Source organism: Typopeltis vanoorti, chromosome 11, assembly GCF_054136105.1.
Source record: "Typopeltis vanoorti isolate ZY-2024b chromosome 11, IOZ_Tvanoo_1.0, whole genome shotgun sequence".
Classification (NCBI taxonomy): domain Eukaryota; kingdom Metazoa; phylum Arthropoda; class Arachnida; order Uropygi; family Thelyphonidae; genus Typopeltis; species Typopeltis vanoorti.
In genome coordinates, this window is record NC_143559.1 from 104,965,330 (window position 1) to 104,986,599 (window position 21,270).

General features: G+C 36.7%; 1 protein-coding gene across 1 annotated transcript in view; it reads left to right on the plus strand.

The window, feature by feature from the left end:
* Window positions 1-443: 443 nt before the first annotated feature.
* LOC150101904 (FYVE, RhoGEF and PH domain-containing protein 2-like) overlaps window positions 444-21,270 on the plus strand; it is a 310,945-nt gene continuing 290,118 nt past the window's right edge. The window contains exon 1 of the mRNA XM_090400010.1: window positions 444-599. The gene's annotated coding sequence lies outside the window, so the exon portion shown is untranslated. The remainder of the gene's footprint in view (window positions 600-21,270) is intronic.

Here is a 21,270-nt window from a genome sequence, read left to right on the forward strand (position 1 = left end):
AGGTTTTCTTCTCCTCAGCTTGTCATCATATCGACTGATTTTTAACTTTAGTTTTAACTTTCTTTAAAATGGTAAAATCAAATAATATCTGTGGTAGAAAAAAATTCATGGGAGAATGACATAGTTTGATGGACGTCTGAAAGATGGCGCTGCATGTCCTTTTAGTAAATGAAACTGCTATTATTAAATGTTCACTGCCACAATATGCTCATAAATTCACGATTAAGAAAATAAAGAATTTCAACAGAATGAAGAAGAAAGATTAAGAATTTATAGTGAACGATCAATATCGCTAGCTGGAATGTGTTGCTATGGTAACACCACCAACAATATATGTACATTGAAAGTGAAAAGCAGCGCCATCTCGTATTAAAAACTTTAATACACCTTTCATTTTACTTCGGATTTCATGTCAGGTGATATTCGAGATTGTGCGGTGAGTCATTCGGTGTCCCCTGTGGGTAACGAGCAACTGTGGTGATAGCGAACGACAGCACCTCTTAAAATGAGGCAATGCCTGTTAGGGTGTTAAAAGGAAGACAGTGAACTAGGATGTTCCTACATTAAATAAGCTGACTCTTGAAAGATTGAAGCGAGCGGTAAGTATTATTTTTTGCAGAAAATGTAAGAAAATTTTCTGATATGAAGTAAAATAAACTTATTAATGATAGGAACATATTATTATTCCTTTTTCGTATTATTATAAAATGTCTGTCGATGTTTATTTTATGGCCTTAATTTTTAGTTGTTAACAACTGGAAAAGTTTTACGAACTGCGCCCTCTATTTCGGATAAACATAACAATAAACAAACAAAAAAAATACGTTCATTTCAAGATGTTATTATTATTATTATTATTATTATTATTATTATTATTATTATTATTACGGACGACTCCAGGGAGTCCTTAGACTCATCGAGGGAGGCCCTAAACATCATGTCCACACAACTATTCGACATTCTCACAGTATCTATCATACCTTGAACACATTCACTGTCGTAGCACCCACAACAGGCTCTGGCAGCTTATTCCACTCATTTACCACTCTAAAAGTAAAGAACCCAGCTCTAACACCCTTGCTAACCACATTCTCGCCCAGCTTCCATGTATGGTCCCTAGTCCTCCCACCACCAGTCCTATTCTCAAAAATATCTTCTGAATCAATCTTATACAAACCCTTCAGTAATTTGAATGTCTCAATCATATCACCCCTTTTCCGCCTATCAACCAATTTCTGCAACCCACAAATCTTCAACCTGTTCTCATAAGGTTCATTCCATAGACCTACTATCATCTTGGTCACTCGTCTCTGGATCCTCTCCACCTCCTCCCCCATCCAGAAGAAACCTAGGTAACCAAATCAATATGTTATGTGCTTGTTTTTGTAGGGCTTCAGAAAAACGTTATTTAAATACAATTAACAGTTCTTGCAGTTCTTTATCTAACATTAACATAGCTGATGGCGGTTCATTCATTTCAAACATTTTTTCGTTAATTTTTATTCAATAAAATTAACTCAAGTTAATTAATTATTAGCAAAAAATGTAGTTGTTCATCGAATAGTAACTTTACAAGTCTTAAAATAAAAGGAAATTCGTGAGATATCGAGAATTTTTCCAAAAGGAATTAAAGCTAAGAACATTTTTTGTTTGTTTTCTCGTTTTCTGGTACTTTGCTATCGTCACTACCTATTCTGCAATGTTTCTCATCATCACTTGAATTGATCATGGATGCGTCCTGCTATGGAAAGAAAATATTTGGGTCACAAACAATAATTTTTCAGTATAGAAGATCTTTATAAATACAGTCAGTGGTCACTTTATTAGGATCACTAACCTAATACCATAACAGCGCTATGGTATTAGGTTAGTATATTAATAAATTACTTTCCAAACAGCTGCGAGTATGTTCTCCTTGTCATTATTCCATAAGATCACTGGTTGAGCAGAAATACTAACACCGGAATACAAGATAACATCGCTCATTTGTGGGACACGTGATACACCTGACTGCTCATTCTGCTTCATGTCATCATTGTTCAGAATGGTTCATGTAAGGGGGATGAGCAGGCCAATGAAGCAAAGAGAAGTTACGCTCTAGTTCTGGAACTATTCCTGAGCATTGTAAATCGTGTGGAATTGGAATTCTTTGCTTAAATAATAATAATAATGTTGAAAACCAAGGACTTTCCACTGGTGGGTAACGCATTATTATTTACATCCAGTATTTTTTGGTTTCGCTTACTTGACTTGTAATCCCTTCCCATGGTTTTTTTTTTTTTTTTTTTTTTTTTTTCAGGCATTAGGCTTTACGACATGTTACAGTCAAGTAACCTCGTTTCTTATAAACCTAATTTTGGTGACGGAAGAGAGCGGTAATCTTATTCTTCATAGTTCACCGAATCTCTCTCTCTTTCTCTCTCTCTCTCTCTGTTTTACACCCACAACATACCACGCAGGCTCTAGAAACCTGATCGAATGGAATCAGGTGGTTAATCCTTATTTGCATAACATCCTATGTCTGTATATTACGTGTGTTCTTCTAGTTCGTTTGCAGGATGAAACACCCGAGTTTCCAAAAGGAAAAAAAAAAAATCCCTCCACCACCGTATTAGACTGGCCAGCTCACACTCAGATGAAAAGCTCTGATAAAAAATTCTTCGCCTCCTAGGTAGGATTCAAGCTCGGACTTATAATGACTTTTTTTTTTCTCAGTTGCATGTTTACATTTATTTAAATGCTAGACAGAAGTCTTTATGAAAAAAAAAAATAATAATTAACTTCCGCTAATCATCCATCAGAAGGGTAAAATACATTCGAATATAATTAAAGGAAGGCAGAATATATATCAAAATATACTTCCAAAAGGAACATTTGAAAGACCAGACTAACGTACTGCTGCACATAGCACCAGAGTCTACATTACTGATAAACATGGTGGGACAAGCACTTTGGTGACAGGTTACGTCATCGGTTAACAAGAGAGTTTTAATCGCTGAACTTTGATTCCGATCAAGAGAGCACTGTCCATGTATTCGAACTGTGGTTTCTGGCTTAGTTTTGAAACCTGTGTTCCAAGAACTCCCGAAACGGAATAGGAGAGACTATTTAGTCATAAATATTTAAAGACTTCACTAATAACATTTATTTCAAAAATTTTTAATTTGACTATAATCTAAAACATATGGATAGATTCTGTTTGATTTTTTTTATTATGTAGCGGAAAAATTATTTTGCTCTGCTTATTTAAAGAGAGGGATAATGATTCTTCTCCGCTGGGTTCGTCACTAACGTAGCCTATGTCCTAGAAACCACAGACTTGTCCAACCCCCCCCCCCTTTTTTTTTTTCCTGTAAAGATTTAGACAATAGAATACAGGGTGTCCCAAAATTCACGCAAGTTTTAAATTTAGCGCCATTTGTGCGGTAAAGTGTTGCCAACGAGAAAAAAAAGACAGCATGACAGCTGACAGTTCAGGGTTATTAAAAATGGAGCGCTACACGAAAGAACAACGCATTTTCATTGTTGAGCAATATTTTAAAAATAATGAAGGTTTGGCAGCTACAGTTCGCAATTTTCGTAAAAATATGGTCGGAATAGTGATTTAACTTCATCAATTGTGAAAAGATTAATTTAAAAATTCAAGGAAACTGGATCAATTAGTGATCTTATACACTCTGGCCGTCGTTCAACAGAAAACATCGAAGCAGTTCGTGAGAGTGTTGCTGAGAGTCCAGGAACATCAATTCGGCACCGTGGTCTTGAATTGGGCATTTCGAGAAGCTCTCTACAGCGTATTCTCACGAAAGATTTGCATCTTTATGCTTACAAAATTCAATTCACTCAAGAACTGAAGCCTACTGACCACACACAGCGAAGAGAGTTCGTTGAATGGATTATAGAACAAACAAATGGATGCTTATTTTTAGAACAAAATCATCTTCAGCGATGAGACTTATTTTCATCTTGATGGCTTCGTTCATCGACAAAATTGTCGCATTTGAGGTTCAGAAAATCCAGATTATTTACAATAATCCATCCGGATTTGTTTTCGTTGGCGAACTTGCGACAATCACTCAAGCCCGTATTAACGAGACGCAACATTCCATGATATTCGTGTGGAGAATGGAATTAGTTTCCTTACGTGTGAGCGAATGACAGACCGCTGGTTCATTCGGATCTAGCTCGAGAATTCCACAGGGTGTGTTTTGCCAGAATTAAGGATGGGGGAGGGGAGTAGTTTCCCATCTCCTTTAGCAAGAGAAACACGACATTCAAATCTGTTAAGGAGGCTACCCAGCATTAAACAAACACTTCTCTAAATGGCAACACTTTTCAATATCGAGTTTATTCGTTGTTTAGATGCTGATTAATTCCACATTTAATGGAATGAGTAGATCGTCTCTTCAACGTGACACAAGTGACGAAACAGAAAAATTCACAATTAAGGATCCAAGGAGAAAATGAAACCTTTATATATATAAGCGAACTTTTCGTCAACTCGACAAATGACCTTACCTCTTACCATACTAGAAATCGTCTACTGCACGCCTCGTCCTGGCTTTTCAGAAAGCTATCAGGAAAAATCTTGAACAATGAAAATACTTCAAACAAATATTTGTAGTATGAATAATCGATTTATACTACTTCTTTAAATTATACGTACACTCTTAAGTCGAAACATTATTATAACCGCCTGTACGGTGGTAGAAGTTTGGAGATATTTGGAACCAACCAGAGAGAATAAAGAAGTCAGCGACTGAGCGAGGCACTGGCGTCAATCGGGGGATGGTGTGTACAGCATGAGGACACAAATGTTCGATGGGGTTCAAATCAGGAAAATTATGAGGCCCCGATAAGCATGCGGAATGCTTGGATAGCTCTTGGAACCACACTTGCACAATGCGAGCTTTGTGAAATTGGGCATTGTCTTACTGGAAGGGTTCAGATCCATCAGCCGACATGGTCACCATGCAGGGCAATACATGGTCCGAAGTAATCTCCAGGTAAACATTAATCATCAGCATGTGTTCAATGGGAATGAGAAGGCCCAGTGATGTCCATGAAAACAACCCTCATACTAGGATACCGCCAACGCTGGTCTGGTTCCAACCACCAGTGCAATCTAGTTGGACACACACACAGAGAGTTCTGTTTCATTGATTGAATGTTATTTTAGTTTACCTAAACTTGTTAAAATCAATTCTGGCCCCCATTTTCTGAAGATAAATATTGTTTGTTTGTTTTTTCCTTTTCCCTTACGTTACAAATTACGTTACGTTTAACAACAACAAAAAACAACCCGTTTTTTTCTAAAAAAAAAATTTGTTATGAGATTCATAACTTTATTACTCAAAAGTGTATTATGTGTGTGTATGTGGAACGCTGTGTTCTGTGTTTTTAATTAAAATAATTGTTAATATCGTACTCTGGATATTAACAATTTATAATATAAACTTATAAACTTCTATATTTATTCTGTAGTCCACTGCACCAGAAAGCCGAAGGAGTTATATTTTTACTTATAGACACAAATGTACCTTGAAAAATGTTGCATGACTTTTTATTGTTTAAAGCTAATCATGTCACGTTATAACTATAAAAGTTCGCCCATCGTTTGTAGGTCCCTGCTTCGCGTCTTGCCAAGAATAGTCGATTCATGCTGAAGGGGAGAAAGAAATAGAGGACGTCCGAATTGGTCGCCAACACGCGAAATTACGTGCTTTATAGGTAAAATTTTCCAACTGTTATACAAGCAACATAGTTAACTACAATAATCATAAAAGAGAAGTTAATTTTCCGACCGGTAATAATAAACAACTCATCCCACAATACGGACTGATTACCCTATTATCGGAATGGATTCGCCTTTTTCTGAGATGCGCAGAAGTGTCGAGGGACCTCTAATCGGTGGCCGAACTATACCAGGTAGCTCCATCGATAAATTTTTAGGTGGTTTTAGTTCAAAAATTGCAAAATGGGTTTGTCTTCTCTGTAAACGTACTTGTACCTACTCTGGCTGCACAGATCCTAATCTGACATTCATACACATTTTTCTAATGCTTAGACTGTTACCTCAGAGTGACTCTTTGTAGTGGTTAAATGGGAGAAATATTTCCAAACAATGAGAGCTTGCAAATGACAAAAAATAAACTATTTATAGTATGTAAGCGAAGAACGACTTCCGGTGCCATGATAATGAATTGCTCGCTATACAAGAATGCTCAATTACAAAAGATGCGTTTTTTAAGAAGGTCCTTAAAACAACCTTTTTTGTTTCTCTGTTTAATAATTAGTGCTCATTTGGGTTATTTAATATAACAGTAAGAAGATAAGGTCATGTCTTGGATCCTTAATTGTGAACAGTTGAATGCATTATCTATAAACTCTAAATTGCGTGGGATTGCTGTAGTTAATATTGGGGGGGGGGGAATCAGATTTTCGGAAGGAAAAAAATCTTCAAATTTCATTCGAAACCAGGAGGGAGATAACCCAGGTTCAGATAAAAAGCCCTTATAATGTTTCTTAATGCATAGATGGGACTCGAACCAAAACATTTTAACGAAAGGGCCTATGTCATTCTTCTAACTTCTTCGACGGCATAGTTTTATGATAATAATTCATCCTAAAAAGCTAATTATATGAAGAGCCAAAGGCTTCAATTCGGTGACATGAACTTATTTAAGTTAAGGGATATTACATCCCATATTGTTTCTTAGCCGAATAAGAAACTCAAAGAGTTTCATGCCGAATATAGAAACTATATAAAGTTCGGCAATTCCAAGCGTAAGCAAATACCCGGATAGTGCAACACCTGACCCATTTGGTAATGCAAACTGAGGCAACTCATAGTAAGGGTGGAGCAAGCTCCGATCACTATTCTTGGTATTTACCCATAATGTGAACTTAGCTCCTAGGAGCTGCATTACTGTTCTTCATTATGAGAGAAGGTCACTACCCAGACCGGTTTCAACCTTCAAATCCTAAAAAGGTTGTTAACCCCTAGCATAGCGAATTATAAGAATAATATCAACAGCTAAACAAGAAATGGATTTAGGTCGTTTATTATTTTTGCATCCGGTCTTCTTATTGGAGGCCAGAAGTGGCTTATAAAAGAAATGTCGTGCTTAGTCTGGAGAGTAAAGGTTTCCAGGATATTATTAGCTTGTTCTTAATAACAATGTACTGCTTCGTGAGTGGGAATATCATTAAAAAAAAAACTACTCGGCAAAAATATGTGATAGTGTCTCATAAACAAGTTAAATAGTTTCGAACTTGATTAAAAACAAAACATGACTTTGACATCCCAGAGAGAATAAAACCCTGCCTCTCTCTCTCTCTCTCTCTCTCTCGTACGGACGTGGCTCAATAAACCATCATTGAGCTCCGTCTTCCTACGCTATTTATCTCCATTCACTAACCTATTCAGTTCCTTGTCGGCGTACTAAATATAGCACCCTTGAGAACATCTTAAGCAATGACTATCAACCAAGCAGATGAGAACTATGTTTAGAGTCTTCTGTTGTCCTGACAACGGAAATGTACACAGAGCTTTATCATCTCTTTCTCTTTCGTAGCAATGCAGAATGCAAATGATTCCGACGTCCTATTTCAGCTTCAGGAGAGATCGTTGAAGTTTCTCCCCCCCCCCCACCTCACACAATTTCCCAGATCGGGGATATTGAAAAAGCACCCGAGAATGGAGAAAAAGCCTTCGAGTGATCGCAGCAGACACCATATTACTTTTCTGCATCCCACTTGAGTTATTTGACATGCATTGCTCCTTTGAGAAAGTCATAAAATGAGAGACCAAAGCTTTCTAGCGAGTCATTTATTTTTCTTCTGTCAAGATGGCACGGAAACAAAAAAGAAAAACAATTATTAGCTCCTCAGCAATTCATCTTTTGGTATTTTATTGTTTGCATTGGTCCTGAGCGGTCCGCGCGGTTAGCCTAGTGGCTTTGCGCTTCGCAACCATATGCCTGGGGAAGGAGTGTCCTAGGTTCGATTCCCGTCGGAGACGTGAGGAGCTGAAGGATCTTCCTCAGCCATAGCCAAGTTAGCCGGTCTTGGGCGCGGGCAGTAGGGTTTTTTCCACCAGTTTATCTGGTGTTTTTCATCCCGCAAGCAGGCAAACCGGCCCCTTGAACACACAGGGATACAGCCAAGAATACCTTGAGGCATAGGAGTGACCATTCTATCCTCGTATTTCGGTTACGAAATCCAAGCATGCTTGGAAGGTTGTGGGCCTTAAAGGCCTGTTAAAAAAAACCAGTGGGATAGGGGATTGGTCCTGAGCAGAGTGCAAATGGAGGTTACGATTTCGTGGAGACACGTAGTAGCTGAGAAGTCTTTGAGACTTCGAAATGGCCCACTGCCACATGCGACCGTTGGCCAGATTTGGCTTGAGAGCTGTTTTCCTCTTCTTCTTCTAGCTTCCGCAAAGAATAAAATGACAAAATGTGTCACAGAGTGCGTATGTCGGAAGTCCAATTGTCGCCAATCTCTAGTTGCAGAGAACCATTATAGGATTACCTGACTCTGCGAATAATAATAATTATTATTATTATAAGACATCTCACGGAGTCCAAGGATTCATCGCAGGAGTCCATCCCGTATTACATAAACTATTATCAGCTACATAACCATGATTCACACTACGCTATCTACCACCCACTATCCTTAGTTTTTTTTTTTTTTTGTGTTAACTGCGTGTGTTTCCTTACTGATTTGCCTGTATGCCGATGGGGAAAAAACAGCTATCTCTCTCTTCGAGATCGGCTAACTCACCGTGTTGAAAAATAAAATCCATATAAAGATTCCTGTCATGATGACGCGAATCAAACTCAGGTCTTTTCCAATAGAAAAGCGAATGACCTGTCATTATTCTTACCCCCCCCTCCCCTCCTCACGGAGACGCTTGACAGGCGAAACTAATAAAGGCTTACTATAATGAAAAATTTCCCATTATTTATAGCTAATGTCAGGTGTTCTTTATTCTTTTCCCTAAGCGTTGACAAATGAGAAATTTTGAAATTTTTGACATCACCCCACTAAATAAAAGTAAAGTAAAAAAAAAAAAAAAATTCACTCTTGATATGACGGGTATTTTATTGAAAAGATGAAAACTTAAACATCGTTCTCATATGTTTTCTTTTCTAGCGTTACCGAACACATTACCTCGCGATAAGTTCGCGAAAAGGCTCTGTAGGACTTGAGCCAAAAATATTGGACACCATAAAGGCGGTAGATGGCGTTAGTAGAGTCAGCTGGTGGAGTGAGTGGTGGAGACAGAGTTGTAGAGCAGGTGCTCTCCCTCGATGAGTCTTTAGACTCCCTGGAGGTGTCAAATAATAATAATAATAATAATTACTAAATATCGAGATCTGGCAATCGAAGTTAGCCGACTGTGGCTTAAACACACCAAAGTCATTCCAATTGTTATCGGTGCACTTGGCGCAACTTCATAGAAACTATCCAACTATTTACAGCAATTAAACATCAATCAACGAAATGACCCCAAATGACCTACAAAAAACAGCATTACTTGGAACAGTCCATATTTTACGACGCTACCTGACGGACTATTCTTAGATTCTTGGGTAGAATCTGAATTGTTCTGAATCACCAGTCAAATTTTTGTTTATACGATATCTTGTTTTGACTGTGTATCAATTATGTGAATAAAATAATAATAATAATAATAATAATAATAATAATAATAATAATAAACTATAAACGACCGATGTATACTGAAATTAATCACTTAATTATGAAAGGTATAAATCTCTTATTGCAGCTACACAAAGAAAAAAAAAGTAACAAATTCGTAACTGTATCCTTACTTGCGTCATTAACTATGACCTCTGGCCACACAATCTCATTTTATGAAAGAAGCAATAAGGGCTCCTTGATGACACATACTTTTCCTGAATATAAAAACAAAAGATTAAACACAGTCCTCCGGCAATTCTGATACCTTTCCTATTGTTTGATATATAATTAATGAGATTTTTGTTATTATGGTGTACTTGTCTAGATAGAAGGGTAAAAGTTATTTGATTTAGCAGTTTGTTAGCTTGATTTATAACTTTTAACTATTTAGACACGTGGTATGTGGGCCTCCATTTTGTACTCTTGACTCGGGCCACACAAATGCTAGGGGAAGGCCTGTTGAAGAGTAGAGGCTGAAGACCTTTTCGTTTAACAATAAAACAAGAAACAGAACAAGAAATCAGTCCTGAAAATTGCGTAAGAATTTTGTAAGAAGACACGTGGACTAAAATGTTTTCTTTCAAAGTGGTAAAGAGGCGTACTGTTTAGCGGAGTTGGTCCATTTGTTGGTCAAATGAATCCAATTCGCGCCTTATCCGAAGGCCTAGGAATGGACTAGATATCGTCGTGAAATGTGAGATGTCCCTAAAAGTGCCGTTTTTATGGAGTTGACATGGTATTATATCTGGGAGGTTGAACTTTTCCAGATGTTTCATAAATATTCTTGGTATTGTTCCTAGCGCTTCCATAACAACTGGAACTGTGGTTGCTTTCTTGTTCCAAAATCATTGAATTTCAATCTCCAGATCCCTATAAAACTTGATCAGTTTTTCATGCATTTTTGCTCCTAATCTAAAAACCCTGGCATTGCCACATCAGAGTTGTTTTTCAGCTAAGTGATGTCTGGCATATTATGTACAGTATTATGTGCTGTCTCTTGTTTATCATTGCACAATCGGCATTTGCTATCGTTACAGATCTTTTCAATCTTCGTCTTTACTGCATTCGTTTGTTTGTTCTTGAGCAGCAAGTATCAGACCTTCTGTCTCTTTCTTGATGCTGCCGTGCTGAAGCCATGGCCAAGTTAAGCTACTGTCCACTTGCTCTTTCAATATCTTTTAAATATGGACCATGGAGTGCTTTATTTTTTCAACCTTTGTACTGCTTTTTTTGAAACTACTACATTCACTACTTTTTTCTTTGCAAGCTTAATTAACATCTTTTCTGTGCTTTCCTTTACGTAATCATTTAATCAATTATTTGTAATCATGTAATCATTTTATTGGAAAAGAATACAATGTGGAAAGCTAAATTGCTTTTTATTGGTTATGCTAAGGCATTTGACAGAGTTAACAGCAATACATTTTTTGAGATATTAATTATATATTGGGATAGTTAATAAAGGTCATAAAAAATAAAGAAAATTAATGGTAGAAATGAATGAACAACCAATAATAGAATATAATAGAAGTTAATGGAAACAGCAACTTGAGAGAATGGACAACAGTAGAATCACCAAAGAAATCCTTGAATAGAAACCCATGGTGAAGAGATCACTTGGAAGACAATATAAAAGATGGAATGAGACCGTAACAGGCCCCAAGGCCTAATACAAGATAGGAAGAAGAAGATCATTCGTGAAGAAGAACTTCACGAATTACTCAAATGCAATTTATACCTGGATAGCACGTGTAATAATTACCAAATGTGTTCTATGTTGGTTTTATGTTTGTGTGGGAAATATCACCGTGCTCAGAAGAAATAAACCAATCTTATAAGTAGACCATTAACGCAATGCAGAAAAAAAAAAAAAAAGAAATTGAATATCATATTAATTAATCATATACTGCTTAATCTCTACTAGCCAGACCGATATGCGTACTTCGCATTTCACCAGCCACGTTTATGTTTGCTTGTATATATTCATTCGGTTTATCTTCTCTCCCTCTTTCATTCTTCTATATGCTTTTTTATTTTTAATATTTATTATGATTTATGGTCTGTGTACATATTAATGCAAAATTTAATTTGTATTGATATGTACCTGAGCTATCTTGTATAGCGCTGAATTAACTTACAAACTTAAGACTCTTCTCGTCTCTCTTTTGGATGAATTAATCAGATTATAACTAACCAGCCGATTCCCATTATTATCATGATAAAGATTAGAATCATTTCCATGTACTTAGGGAATTTTCTCTGAACATCCTTTGATTCTCGTAGCATTTATTAAAACCATCGGTAAATAAGTTGAGCAGTAATTCAATATCGGCTCGACAGGAGACTTGTTTTTACAGTATCGTAACTTCCTTTCTTCGACAAATGAAGTTTCTTTTTAATTAAATATGCAATTTACTGAGTTTAGTTTCCCATTAGTCGGTAACTTAAACCGCATACTGAAATTTTAAGCGTCCTTAAAACGTATATATTTCCAAACCAGGTAAGTCAGCGTGATCATAATTATTTCAAAATGCTATAATATAAGGCTTACCCGAGAGAATATAAAAAAAAAAAGTGAACAAACGATGTACGAAGCTATTGCATTCTGCTGTACTGTATTCGTATTTACTTTAAGTGAACTTGGTTTTTATACTATAAACTCGATTATTTCAAAACTGAAAAGTAATTCAATAATGAATTACGGATGGTCATTTGATACCGAAGTTTTTTTTTTTTAGCAGACTACCATAACACAAAAATACGGACGAGTTATATTATATTTCCAAGTTTATTTTGTTTAATCGAAACGTGACTCTTGGTGACGAAATTAGAGAAAAGAGGGCGCTGCGTTAGAAATTTATTTGGCAGAAAACAGAATGAAAAATTATTTGTGAGTTTTGGCTTCCTGCCTGGAATCAGAGGAATGTTTTCAAATGGATTATCATCTAGTCAGTAATTTACTTGTCTTTTTTTTTTATTTTATTTTATTTTTAGCAAAGTTGGAGGAGGGAGATATTAATTCAAGAAAAGGGAGAACAGTAAGCACGGCTTCTGTGGCATGTTATTTTCCAATTTTATTAGAATATGCGGGATTCCTGCAATAAGTTATAAATGGGAACATTGTAACGTCATCAAAAAAAATGAGTAGGTGGCAGGCCAAAAAAATCGCGTGAACGGGTACGCATTTTTGATTTTGCTATCTCTTCATGGTACGTTAGAGAAGAAGAGCATATATATATATATATATATATATATATATATATATATATATATATATATATATATATATATATATATATATGTGTGTGTGTGTGTGTATTTCGTCGGCTTTCCTACGAAACATGTTGCGTGTTAAATAAAAATTAATTGTTTGTCTAATTCTCGGAATTCAGTCAGTAAAAAATATGAACATATCTTTATACCGAGTAAATACAAAGCATTATCATATATATATATATACAGGGTGTTCGGGATAAATTTGACAGTTTCGTAAGGAAAAAGAAAATCTTCTTTGTATCTATTAAATTTAATGAATTGACAAAAAAACATTACAGGCAGAGTTAATTACAATACTATCAACAAGATTTACTCAAAGTAACCACCATTAGCATCGATCACAGCTTCAATTCTGCTTCGGAACCTCGAACAAGCTGATGCTACAGTCTCCCTGGGAAGGGCCGCAAAAACTGTTTTAATTTTATCCATTAACTGGGCTTTTGTATTACTGGAAGTGCGATTGGTGTCTTTTTCAACTGCGCCCCATACAAAATAATCCATGGGGTTAAGGTCTGGGGAGTTTGGAGGCCAAACATTTGGACTGGTGAAGTCGTAGAAATTTTCAGACAACCATTTTTGACTTTTCCCAGAGGTGTGGCAAGGGGCCGAATCCTGCTGCCATACATACGGCCTACCATTGGCTACCCTTGTTATCCAGGGCTTGACTACAGTTAGCAACTCCACGAACAAAGCCCGAATTCCAATGCCAGGGTTCTTCAACACCTGTTCCTGCAGATTTGCGAGGAATTCTGCTGTACGAACGCAATCAGATCGTCTGCTAGGGATCTTTCTTCTTGCTACATCCTCGTAGTCACCATTGCAAGTCTCTAGTTCATGCCTGATTGTTTTTACTGTATTCAGGGAGCATTGGGCAGCAGTCGTAATATCCTTATTTTGATGGCGGGCACGAATCATCATGATACAAGTTATTCTCTTCCATGATTCAGGTGGGTTCCAGCTATCCATCCTTTCTGACATCTTGTATATGAATGAAGAAGGGTCCAAACTTTTAAATGAAGAGAAGTGTGTGTTAATACATGTAACTTACGGAAAAATATAATTAATTATAAATATGTCAAATTTATCCCGAACACCCTGTATGTATGTATATATATATATATATATATATATATATATATATAGCTTACGAAGTCTGTGATTAGCTTGATTTATCCCTTGAAATGCTAAAAAGGTATTCCATTTAGCCACTCCATTAATGTAGCAAAGCACCTGAGTTTATTAGCAAATATTACTCTGAACATTCTGTCTCCCGCGTTGGTTCTTATCCACGTTTGTTTGCCTATGATCTATTCTCGCAGAATTTAAAAGCACTTTCCCAAATTGTTTACACTAGTGATAATTTTAAATACAGTTTTTAGCATGGTCTATTAAAATCTCTCTTAAATAAGTTAGTAAAATCCACTGAGTCGTTCTTCAATCATTCCAAAATATCACTCATGAGAAGTTGTTTTACATTTAATTTCGAGAACTTAAAAGAGTAAATTAAAAAAAAAAAAAATACAGGAATTATGATATTTAGCTGTAAAATTTCAGGATACTATGGCAACAGACGTGCTAGAAGTTCGTATGTAAATAAGCGTCTTAAAACACACACACACACACACACACACACACACACACACACACACACACACACACACACACACACACACACACACAGAGAGAGAGAGAGAGAGAGAGAGAGAGAGAGTTGAAAAAGAACGGTAGTTTTCATTTCTACAAACACAGTTATCTTGAATATGACTGGCATTCAAGTAAACTATTCGCAGACGATGAAGTGCGTGCGTCTGCGCCTGCGTGCTCGCATTTGTGCATATATATGAGTATATTATGGAAAGACGAATGTGGAGTGTGGACTAGTTTCAAAGGTTAAAAGTGCAGTTTAGAAGACAGTTTTCAAATAAATGAAAACAGTTAATGTGAGTATATATACCATCTCTTCAACTTTCGTTATTTGTCTAATAAAGCTGATAATAAAAAGTTTTATGTAATCATCATAATAAATATTTCTTCTGTCTTATTTCTTTTGGTGTTTTACTATGAATTATTTTCTATATAAAATGGATTAAGCATTTGAAAACAACAAAAATATTTACTATTTCGTAAATATTTACTATTACTGAGTTTAATAAACTCAGTAATAGTAAATTTATATCAATAAAATATTGTGTATTATTGTATAGAATATGTATATTAATAAAATGTATATCCCAAAAGATTTCACGTCACAAAGAAGTAGTATTTTCTTAGCAAAATTTTGTGCTGCGATCAAGAATACGTATTGAGTAGTTAGAATTGTCTGGTTTTCAGGTAAGCATATGGACAGTTGCTGTGGCGTTACTGAGGACAGGTCGGCATTTATATCACCTGAAGCAGGCATTTCGGGGTAAAAAAGTAAGTTGGCATAGTGAAAATTAAAATCTCTAGAAAAATTAGCTATATGAAAGTCTGACCAAAAAACATTTAGTAGAATAAGGTGTCAAATTTCTTTGACCAAAATTTTGAGAAGAAAAAATTCAAAAGAGGGATTTTAAGTTGGGCGCCCTCTGGCAGATAAATGGGAGCAAACACTTACACAGATGTCACTAATGGGACGAAAACAGTCAAAGAATCTGAATCTGTTTGAAGGCAGAGATATAGACTTTATCACGCAGCATATACATTGTAGTTCTCTTTCCTTAACATCTGTTCCATAAGTGTTTTAGACTAATGAGATGATGGAATAACCTGAAATTTGTGTTTCTGTTAACAAAAGTAGATGCAGTTTGGTAAATTAGCGATGCAAAATCTTATTGAAGTCGGCAGGAAGACCACGTATATTTGTGAAGTGCATCTGAAAGGCTTAGAGTGATTTGCCTCTTTTTTCCAATTTAATAATTTTTCTTATAGTTGATGTGTGATGCTAGTGGAAATCGGGAGGAACATGCAATGTACAGTAGTGGATTCTTTATTTAATCATGCATTTCGCATTAGCTCTGTAAATCGGTCTCGGCAGTTGCCCTTCCCATCTCACTGATTGGTCCGTCCAAGCACACCTCTGATAATATTGGTAGTAGTAATTATTCGCTATCTGAGTTGGATGCTTTATGAAGCGTTGCCATTAGGTCCAGCATACAGCCTAGCTGTCAGGATGTCGAATAACTGCTTTAATCTTGTACCTTGTAAAATAAATGTCTGTCATTGATAGACTTCTAAATGCATCAATCATTACATTATGAAAGAAATTGGGAAACATATCCTCTGGAAACAAAAAATGGCGTATGACCACATCAAGCCTCTAATAGATAAAAGGGTGTATTGCACCGAGCGATGGACTCATTTGTCCACCTACAGCAATGCTTAGCGCTAAATGCTTAGCGCCGTTTGTCAGCTGAGCGTGGATTCCCCCCCCCCCTCCCATTGTAGTAGCTTTTTACGTTCGTTCACTCCTAGGTTTGGTTTAATGCCTCTTTGTGGGGACGGGGTATATATCCAGGACTGCTAACAAGACCCACCTACCTAAAGGCAGAGGTTTTAGTTACTACTGCAGACCAAATTGATGACATCACATAGCATATATATCGATATTGTGGTGTCATTTCCTTAACATCTATTATATTAGCACTTCTGAGGTTTATCTAGGTAAGCACTGCGTATCGTGAAATCTGTCTTGGGTCTCTTAAGAAGAAGAATATCTACAACCTCCTCTCATGCTCCGTAAATTATTGGAACAACTGGACAATAAAAATAATATTTGAAATATTATAGCTTACATTATAGACATTTAGCAGTGCTACTCGAAGAAAGGTCATATCGAATGTTTTGAAGAAAAGATTACACCGAAGACTTAAAAAATGTTCAATCAATATAAATTAGCTCTTAATAAACATGGGCCTCGTCATTTAAAATTATGAAATGATCAGACGAATGAATTAAAGGTTCCTTTTGGAATGGCTTTAATGCAGAATGATGTCATTCATCACGGAGCAAATTCAGAGTCACTATCTATTGGAGCTAATTTATTTACTGCGTACCATATATTACTGTAATATAATTTTCTGTAATTTAGAATCGTTTTGTCTGATGTTGTGTCCAAAAATTGTGCGCTTTATATGCTAGTGATGATGAATTTACTAAATCCTACCAAATTACCAGAATCTACCAAAATTCGTTACAGTCCGTCCAGATCTGATTTAAGCGGACAAAACGAGACCAATATGCTTACGCAATATAACGAACGGACCTAAAATCATGCACTAAACAAAAGTATTCCCACTAATGGTGAACAATACTCAGTTCCTCCCCAAATATATATAATCACGTATCGAATTTATTTCGCCATGGCTATTTACAAGTGATTCAAATTGTTTTTTAAAAAGTAATAAACTTGTATTTATTTACCAAAGAAAAAAAAATCTTTTCAGTATTTTCATTTTCTTATCTTGCCCGTCAGCGTATTGGCAGTTAAGAGATTAGTCTGTGTGTGTGTGTGAAAAGCCGACCCTTCCTGTAAAGTTCACCTTTCACGTTTAGTAGACATACGCGCATGCGTGCAATTCCACCAACTGATATCACATTGCACAAAATGCATTATCTAAATTCGATCCTCTCGCGACGAACACACTTTACTTCGATACACTATCATTGATCACGTGATCCAATACATGTTTCCATCCTCTGTCCCCAAGAGTATTTCAAAAGGGTCCTGTGAAAATTATTGTTTGTGTAGCTACTTTGCAAAGAATTTTTTTCTTCATATTTTCTCTGCCTTACACGTCTTTGTTGTTCAATGAAGTAACTCAACATATTCTTGACGATACAGTTGCTATGGTGATTGCTGTCGCTAGGAAATTATCTTGCCTTAGATATCTGACAGAAGGCCACTCGTAATTTGAAGTTTAGAAAAGACGGGAACCTTGGCGTTAGAGTAAGACCTAACTTCTTGTCAGTAATGACACATTTATAAGAAATATCGATGCAAAATAAATATGTAAAATATGTCTTGCTGTGTCCACTAAATACAACTAAATTAGCTTCCTAAGATAAATGCATACAATGTTTATGCATTTACTAAGTTCAAATTAGTGTTATGATTTATGCGTTTTATTACGACTGGAAGTTTCACCGTACATGTCAATAAGTCAGTGACCTCCCCCCCCCCCCCCATCTCTGCGTGAATTTTAATTAAAAGGCTTTCTTTAAAGTCATCGCAAAACTACACATTGCTTACATTGTTGTTGCTTGGAAATAATTGCCATGGTTGGATGAATACAGAATGACACCTTTTACAGTACCGAAAAGGTTAAAGTGACGGACCAAATCAGAGGAAATGATACCCTCTTCGTGTCTCATTTCCACTTTGTAAAAGTTGCAGGAAATAGAGTTGCCAATTCCTATGACAATAATAATCGTAATAAAATTCCGTGCTGCGTCCAAGCCCTTAAGGCTTAAGTAAGGTCCACTTAATTAGACTGCAACTCATAACCATAATTTTTGGATAAAGTAGTTAGGATTATACGTAAATATTCTTGTATGTAAATTGTGTGTGTGTTCTCCAAATCGGTTTGCCTATTTGCGGGTTGAAAAACCTCCGCAGCTAACTGAAAAACCTCCGCTGAAAAGCTAAAAGTTCTTCGCGCTTGAGACGGGATTCGAACCCTGTAACCAAAGAGTTTCTTCGAAACCGACTGAGTTACAGAGGAACTAGATATCATAGTATTTTGTTGAACATGATGATGAAACGATGCAACCTCAGTTCCCAAATAATAACGCATTCTAATATATCCTGCATTCTAGAATGCAGGATATATTAGAATGCGGTATACAGGACTTAGAGGCATTGTTGCTATAGGAATATCTTCAAATTACTTCATAAACGCCGATGGAATCTATGCCGTTCCTAATTCAAATTATATGCGAAACCTCGCACACGACAATGAAATACAATTTCTAATTTTCTGGCCAAGTTATGCATTTATGTATGTACTCGTACACATGCATGCTCGTGGTTGATCTCTAGTATCTATATACAGTGCTATGTAGAGATCGGATTGGGTGGGCTATCGTTTATCTTTGTACTTGATGATAATTAAGACTCGCGATGCATTGTAACTGAAGTGGTGAAAGAAGTAAACTCTTAGCGAGCACGAATAGGCTACTGATGACCGAAGATCTCATAATTAGAAAGAGAAAATATCCTATTTTAATATATCTCAAAATATCCCAAATCCTGATTAGATTAAAACTGTTGTGTCTCTTGCAGGGACGAGCATTTTAATGCAAAACACAGTCTTCTTGATTTATATTTGCTTCTGTGAACAACTGACGCTTTCTTCCGTGCGTGATGTGTTCAAAGCCTGATTCAATCACTAATATAAATAAACATATACCCCAGATATTCTTCATTTTTCTAACACATCCTGGTGCATGTAAGTGTCTTGTGCTGACACAACACACACACACACACACACACACACACACACACTAACAAATAGACAATGCTGAATATATGTACTGAATAGAATCCACATGGACTTTAAAGAGTGGAAATAGCTATAATTCTCCTCCTTCCTAGTTGTCCCGCGCAACAGGCAGGGGAGCGTCGGCCATATGTGCAATGTGTGCTACGCACACAGGCGCCGGGATAGTAAAGGCGCCAAAGAAGAGGAAATACTTAAAAACAACATTTTTTAAAGTGATTTTTTTATTGGAGGGGGGGAATAGTGGCGCCAACTAAAGTTTTGCACACAGGCGCCGGACACTACTGGCGCGCCCATGGCAACAGGATGTATGTTATAACAGAATGATGTAATAAACATAAAATCTCGCATCAGTGTTGGGCATATGGAAGAAATACAACTAGTGCAAGAGACAAACAAGAACTGGAGGAACGTAAATCATGCTACAATCGGTCAAAATGATTGTGAAGGACTGTGTCTGAACTCACTGTCGTTGGACATTGTTCCTAATAAGGTATAATAGCAGTTGATCATTGAGGATACGAATTATCGGTATTTGCTTGAACAATCGCTTGATTGTTCAAGCAGTCATTGAACGATATATATATATATGAGAGGAGGGTCCGAATTTACGCATAAACTAGACAAGCTTAGGACCCCATTACAAGGGAACTTCCACCTCAGTTTCGATAACTTTACTCAGTAGATGGGAGGCCTCTTAAAAGTTATGGCTTGGGGGGGGGGGACACAGCAACCTTAAATACGACCCTGGTGGGAGGGTGGTTTTTTTCTTTGCGCACGTGATACTATCAAGTTACACCCTCCGATTGGTTTACTCTTCATTTCAAAATAACACAATGGCGGTCTCACACCAGATGACAATCGTCTGTTACATAAACAGCTACTCCACAATGGATTCGAACCTACAGCGAATAGGTTGGAGAGCAATGACACGATCTAATCGACTAATCAGGCCGACTGCATGCACCAAAGAACAGCAACATGCATCTGCTTGATTTTTGTACGCTGAAGTGTAGCATGGGCAGCCATTTATCTAAAAGAGAACTCAGTATGGTAACCGTGCTTTGTCACGCAAATCATATACTGGGGACTTCACATATGCAAAAATGGTTGGAATGATGTCAATGATCATCGATGAAGAACGATCAGGGCAGTCATCCGCATCAGTGACCGATGAGAACATTGGAAAAAGTTCCTCTCCCCTACATACTTAACAACACTAAGTATTGATTTTAAGTGAATTTTTATTTTTTTGTTATCATTTTTTCTGCCGCATATATGCTTGGAACAGCGACACACATAAGTTTGTGTGTCGCTGTTCCAAATATATTGAAAATCATGTGGAAAAGAGAAATCATGTCGTGCTCGCAAATGATATTTGTGCGTTCTGACATCCACTTGTATATATACAGAGTGGCCATAATTAAAGAGGAGGTGTTCAGAGCCCTATAGCAAAAAATGTATTGGACGAAATTCAACCAAACTTGGGGTAAGTAAACTCTGGAGCATGGGGTGTTTATTTACAGAAGATAGTGTTCTCAATATGTCTTCCGTTCAGGTGTTCTAAGAACTGCCTTCTGTGAATGACTTTCTACAGCGGAACGCAACAGATCGACATTGATTTACTTCACATGCTGCGTTATTCTGTCTTGTTATTCTTTATTTTGTTATTCTGCCTATGTATGAAGGAACATATCCTTCATACATAGGCTGACCATATTGCCTTGAAACAAAAACGGGACATTGGGATGGCAAAAACGGGACGGGGGTTATGTAATATTCTGTATTCATGAAAAAGTAA